The following is a 7,795-nucleotide window of genomic DNA, read 5'->3' as shown; positions in this document are numbered from 1 at the left end:
TACATATATATATTTACTCCGTATTATCTCAAGATATTATTAGTATACATAAAATATTATGACGGAGTGCTGTCCGAGTGATTTCGAAGTTGTTTTTTTTGAGTGGGATAGGATTAAGGAAATTATGGGTTATAGCTATGGAGGTGATTGAGTATGGTTCATGGGTATGCTCGTGAGGTCAATATAGTGTTTATCATCTCCGTTGCGTTTACGTACCTTTCCTGCAATATTGAATCTCAATATTGATATGTGAGTACTCATAATTTAATTTTTACATACTAATAGTGTATCCCTGACTAGTGCTCGAGTATATAGGATTATGCATGCTTGTACTTTTGATATTGCCATTAGATAGGTTATGTTGATTCCTGAATTAGTTACATATACGATTGAGATAAGGTATAAGATATGCATGTCGTTGGAAAGCTAGCGAAAAATAGTTGAATTTTGGTTTAAGAATCACTTGAATCCAAGTAATGGTTAGAAAGTTATGAAATAAACAAATTGCATAATTAATTTCGTAATTAAAATTGCTGATGATAATTAGTGAACTAATTTTCCGGGTTATAAAAAGTGGTTATTTGGATTCTACTCGTCGAGTAGATGAATTTTCATATAAAGCACATCTCGTTTCGTTGAACGGTTGTCAAGTTATGGACAAAAGAAGTTTTGCAAATTTTGATGAAATGTCGAAACGGGAACTGAAATTCTCGCTGATCTGCGTTGTTTCATATATAAAAAAAATACCACTGAATTCTTTGCTGTAAGGTCTAACAAACAACTCTGGCCGTTTATCAATTCGAGTCTCGACGATTTTTCTAAAAATCATCAAAGTTGACGGTTTGGTCACATTTTAAAATTCTAAAAAGAGCTGAAACTTTTTTATTTAAAAATGTCAGTTTTGTATCAGTTGTCATGGTCGGCCTGATATGTGTTTACTCTTGCCAAAAATCATGTTATATCTTTGTGGTAACGAGAATTTGCAGGCTTTGACCGTTTGTCAATACGAGTTTTGAGGAATTTTCTAAAAATCTCCAAAGTAGGCTACTCGGTCACTTTTGTAAATTTATTAAAGCTGAAAAATTAACTTTGAAACGCCGAAAACACGTTGGCAACTACGAGTTGTCTAGGTTTAGTTTACTTCTGTAATATTTATGCTTAATCTTTTTGGTAATGTGTAACTTTTATCTTTGACCGTTTATCAATCGGAGTTCCGATAATTTTTCTAAAAATAGCTGAAGTGGCCCGTTTAGTCATGTTTGACCGAAAATCATTTTTGTATAAGTTATTATATATTTGCATGCGACCTCATTTTTACTTTGACCTTTGACTTTTGACTTTAACCTTTGACTTTTGACTTTGAACTTTGACTTTTCCTGTTAACTTTTCAGTTAACTTTTTGTGTTGATTTTCTCTATAAAAAAAAAACCTAAAATACAATTTTATGATTATGAAACCATTTGTGTTACGTTGTTTCACACGTCACCTTTTACTAGAATCTTAATTGAGCATGAGTAATATAACATGTTACTATAATGTAGAGTCAGACTCGAGCTATAGGATAGGATTACACTATGACCTGACCTAAATTGCTATACAAATATTGACCAACATATAAATATATATAATTAATATAGGTTCGTGAATCCGAGGCCAACCTTGCACTTGTTCAATGACGTTATATGTATTTTTACTACGAAATACAGTATGGTGAGTTTCATTTGCCTTTTTACCCTTTATATTTTTGGGCTGAGAATACATGCGCAACTTTTATAAATGTTTTACGAAATAGACACAAGTACGTGAAACTACATTCTATGGTTGAATTATCGAAATCGAATATGCCCCTTTTTATTAAGTCTGGTAATCTAAGAATTAGGGAACAGACACCCTAATTGACGCGAATCCTAAAGATAGATCTATTGGGCCTAACAAACCCCATCCAAAGTACCGGATGCTTTAGTACTTCGAAATTTATATCATGTCCGAAGGAGGATCCCGGAATGATAGGGGATATTCTTATATGTATCTAGTTAATGTCGGTTACCAGGTGTTCACCATATGAATGATTATTTTTGTCTCTATGCATGGGACGTATATTTATGAGAACTGGAAATGAAATTCTTGTGGTCTATTAAAATGATGGAAATAAATGATTATGATAAACTAATGAACTCACCAACCTTTTGGTTGACACTTTAAAGCATGTTTATTCTCAGATGTTAAAGAAATCTTCCGCTGTGCATTTGATCATTTTAAAGATATTACTTGGAGTCTTTCATAGCATATTTCGAAGAACGTTGCATTCGAGTCATTGAGTTCATCAAAGATTATTATTAAATCAATTTATAGTTGGATAGTGGATATTATGAAATGGTATGCATGCCTGTCAATTTTGGATGTAAAGAAAGATTGTCTTTTAAAAACGAATGCAATGTTTGTAAAATGTATCATATAGAGGTCAAATACCTCGCAATGTAATCAACTATTGTGAATCGTTTATAATGTATATGAACGGGTCATTTCAGGAAGCTTGAATCTTCCATGTTCTTGAAGGATTCAAATCCATGTTTGAATCTACAAGATGTAATCAAGATCAAAGCTAAAAAGCTAGACCCATGATGATGATTGAAAGGACCCGTTCATATACATTATAAACGATTCACAATAGTTGATTACATTGCGAGGTATTTGACCTCTATATGATACATTTTACAAACATTGCATTCGTTTTTAAAAGACAAACTTTCTTTACATCGAAAATTGACAGGCATGCATACCATTTCATAATATCCGCTATCCAACTATAAATTGATTTAATAATAATCTTTGATGAACTCAATGACTCGAATGCAACGTTCTTCGAAATATGCTATGAAAGACTCCAAGTAATATCTTTAAAATGAGCAAATGCACAGCGAAAGATTTCTTTAGCACCTGAGAATAAACATGCTTTAAAGTGTCAACCAAAAGGTTGGTGAGTTCATTAGTTTATCATAATCATTTATTTCCATCATTTTAATAGACCACAAGAATTTCATTTCCAGTTCTCATAAATATACGTCCCATGCATAGAGACAAAAATAATCATTCATATGGTGAACACCTGGTAACCGACATTAACTAGATACATATAAGAATATCCCCTATCATTCCGGGATCCTCCTTCGGACATGATATAAATTTCGAAGTACTAAAGCATCCGGTACTTTGGATGGGGTTTGTTAGGCCCAATAGATCTATCTTTAGGATTCGCGTCAATTAGGGTGTCTGTTCCCTAATTCTTAGATTACCAGACTTTAATAAAAAAGGGCATATTCGATTTCGATAATTCAACCATAGAATGTAGTTTCAATTACTTGTGTCTATTTCGTCAAACATTTATAAAAGCGCATGTATTCTCAGTCCCAAAAATATAAAGGGTAAAAAGGCAAATGAAACTCACCATACTGTATTTCGTAGTAAAAATACATATAACGTCATTGAACAAGTGCAAGGTTGGCCTCGGATTCACGAACCTAAATTAATTATATATATTTATGTGTTGGTCAATATTTGTCTAACAAATTAGGTCAAGTCATAGTGTACCACAATCCTAATGCTCGAGACTAATATGCAAAAGTCAACAAAAGTAAATTTGACTCAAAATAATTTCCAAAAATCTATACATGATTAATATATAATTTAAATATCGTCATTTTATATTTTTAAAAGATTTATTAGAGTAAATAATATAATTTATTTATTAATAAATAAAATTTTATATTAAATTTATATAATAAAATATACTTTTATATATATTAAGTAATAAAATTTATAGGGTTCATTTAATATCATAAAGATAATATGATAGATATTATTAAAGTAAGTTATTACACGTAGTAAAATATGTTTGTATCACATATTTATTTGATAAAATAATATCTATAATGATAGTAAGTAAAAGTTGTATTATTTTGTAATAATAATTATTATTATAAAAATATCAATATTTATAATTACTAAGATGACATTATGATAAAACGATAATTCTAATTATGATAACTTTAATATTTACGATAATTTTTAATATTATCTTTAAAAATAATAATTCTATTTAAAATAATAACAATAATGATATTTTATAGTAACAATGACATTTCTATTAAAATGATAATTTTTATTAAAAAGATAGTTTTAATACTAACGATACTTTTAATAATAATTGTAATGATAAAAAAATAATAAGAACGATAATTTTATCTAAATCAATATCTTATAATATTTTAATTTCATCATGATACTCTTACTCATTTATTCCTAATCGTTTCGTTTAATAGCTTTTAATCGTCTTTTATATCGTGTTCATAATAATGATAATAATAGTAATCAAAATAATTAGGTGTTACAAATATTTGTTTTAATTACACTAATATTAATAATGATAGTTACTATAACATTACTAACTTTAATACTAATAATTATCCTAATGATAATATAGTAATAATAATAATAACAATAATAATAACCATTTTTAAATAATGATATATATATTAATAATGATAATAATAATAATAATAATAATAATAATAATAATAATAATAATAATAATAATAATAATAATAATAATAATAATAATAATAATAATAATAATAATTGGATAATAATAATAATACTAATTTTAACTTTAACGATAATAACGATAGTAATAAATAAATAAAATAACAATTTTTAATGATAAATCCCTTTTATTGATAAAGATAATAATAATGATAATAATAAGATAAAACTAGAACGACGATAAAAACGACGATAATAATAATCATTTTTAATAAAAATATCGAAAATTCAATTGATTATAACTTCTAATCTGTTCATCAAAACCATTCGATATCTAAAGGAAAAGTTCTTAATTTTTCGCTAGCTTTCCAAGGACATGCATATCTTATACCTTATCTCAACCGTAAGTGTAACTAATTCAAGATTCAACCTAATCTGTCTAAGGGCAATATCAAAAGTACAAGCATGCATAATCCTAAATACTCGAGCACTAGTCAGGGATACACTATTAGTATGTAAAAGTTAAATTATGAGTACTCACGTATCAATATTGAGATTCAATATTGCAGGAAAGGTACGTAGACGCAACGGAAATGATAAACACTATATTGACCTCACGAGCATACCCATGAACCATACTTAATCACCTCCATAGCTATAACCCATAATTTCCTTCATCCTATCCTACTCGAAAAACAATTTTGAAATCACTCGGACAGCACTCCGTCGTAATATTTTATGTATACTAATAATATCTTGAAATAATACGGAGTAAATATATATATGTAAATCGATTGAGAGAGTTTAGAGAAAAATATTTTCAAGTTTCTATGAAATAATGAAACCTATTGAATTCTATTTATAATAGATTTTTGAATTATTAAAGTGAATTATTAAAGTATGAATTATTAAAGTGAATTATTAAAGTATGAATTATTAAAGTGAATTATTAAAGTATGAATTATTAAAGTGAATTATTAAAGTATGAATTATTAAAGTTAAAGTAAAGTAAAAATAAAGTAAAGGTAAAGTTTAAGTATAGTAAAAGTATAAAACTATGTACGTATAATACGCGTATAAATATATATAATATTATTTGAAATCGTTATATATATTTAATAAAATAAAATATAAATATCGTTATCTTTATCATTCTAGTTAAGTAATGAGTTGTCAAAAGTGGTTCTAGATATTTATAAAAGTTATATACGTTTTAATAATAAAGTTCTTTTTAAACTGAAAACGTTTTTTGTACGTTTGAAACTAAATAGATCAATCGAGTCTTTATGAGATCCGATCTTCCACTATCTTTTGTCTAGTTCTCAATGATTGACAATTTTTCTTATTTATAAATCACTTTACCATTTCTCGAATATTGTTAAAATGGAAAGATTTCTCAAATCAACGTGGGCCTTTCAACAGAGACTTGTAATCATAATTCAATATATCTGATAATTCAATCATTTGATCTTATCTTCTAATTCCATTGATAAACATTTTGAAACAGATACAATCATGTAAAGTATTTAATCTAATATTTTGTTTACGTTTCAAGTTATAATATATATACACATATACATATATAATCATATTCGTTTAATGGTTCGTGAATCGTTGGAACTTGATCGAGGTTGAATGAATGTATGAACATAGTTTAAAATTCTTGAAATTTAACTTAACAAATATTGCTTATCGTGTCGGAAACATATAAAGATTAAAGTTTAAATTTGGTTGGAAATTTCCGGGTTGTCACAGTACCTACCCGTTAAAGAAATTTCGTCCCGAAATTTGAGTGGAAAGGTCGTGAATGATAATAAGTATGTTTTCATGATGCATACAGGCTGAAAATTAGAGTTTTATCATCAGCGAATAATTTGGATAAACAATCCATTTATATGAAGAGTACGAATGAAGCTAACATAGAAGAGTGAAATGAGTAAGTGTAGATTCATCTTATCATTTGACGTAGATATGATTGATTCCCAGATTTCAAGGGATTTGAAGAAAATCTTCTTAATAAGATTTGACTCTCCGGTAATCAAGGGAAATAGGATCCGCTTTAAATGCGATCGTTCATTTTAATTGTTCTGTCGGAGATTTTCTTATAAATTCACCTCCTTCGTTTCCTTACAACTCACACCTTCTGTTGATGCATTTTATGCAAGTCCCTAGACATCTACCCACGTCCATTGCAGGTACAACAGTTTACAGGCCACCATGATTGCTCGTTATTATCTTATCCGTGTTTGTATGTGGTTACAGGAACTGCAGGAACGAGATTTAGATGTTTGACTATGTTAGACTTAGTCAGACGTACGAGTGAAGCCTCACTAGTATGGCTGACAGGCTCATACGCACGGTTGATGCTGGGCAAATTCACAATTACAACCTAAATGAGAAGACACGAGTGAGTGATCACCCGTACGGCTGATGAAGCCAACTCATACGTGTGATGAATGAATCGTATGGGTGAGTCAACAGCAGGGGTATATAAAGTCTTATGTTCTTCATTTTAGGTTAACCCTCTCATTTGTTACACACGCTCAGATCTAGTGAGCTCCTCCGATTCTCTCTCTGTCCAAATCACCCAGGTGGTGAATAATAGCTCTAGGTGTTGATCTAATCACACTTGATTTAGTTGTGGTTTGACTAAATTAATCAAAAAAAAAAAAAAAAACTTAACCTATTCACTAGAGGGTTTGATTCACTTATTCCGCCATTGTATGAGTTAAATCTGTTGATTTCTAAGTTCCTAGTCATGTTTCATCACCTTCTATTCTTTCCCCCTCAACTCGTATTTTAAAGTATTCATCAATATGCTCCATCCAGTTCTGATTCTCGATATACTTCTAACTTTCATATCGGTCATTCTTCTTTTTCATCTACCGTCGGAAGAATCTATTTACTTCTACTATATTCTTGGGTTTATAGTGTTTCTAGTTCTCCCGTGTCTTTATATTGCTATATGCATCGATATATATGGTTTATAATTTCTGGTTTGTCGTTGGGCTTTATATGTTCCCTTATATTTCAAAGTCTCTGCTTCTGTCTTCTATAATCATTATCATTCACAGTTAATGCTCTCTTTTATTTGCTGCAATTTATACCCCAATTTATATTTCGGAGATTTGTCCTTTCGTTTCTTCTTCTTGCGATTAAGCACCGCTTGTAATGGTCCAGAATTTGCAGATATGAATTTTGGAATGAACATTGTTAATGTTCTAGGAAGAAAATTGTAATGGCACGATCTTGATTT

Source organism: Rutidosis leptorrhynchoides, chromosome 2 (genome assembly GCF_046630445.1).
Source record: "Rutidosis leptorrhynchoides isolate AG116_Rl617_1_P2 chromosome 2, CSIRO_AGI_Rlap_v1, whole genome shotgun sequence".
Classification (NCBI taxonomy): Eukaryota; Viridiplantae; Streptophyta; class Magnoliopsida; order Asterales; family Asteraceae; genus Rutidosis; species Rutidosis leptorrhynchoides.
This window is presented reverse-complemented; position numbering follows the sequence as displayed.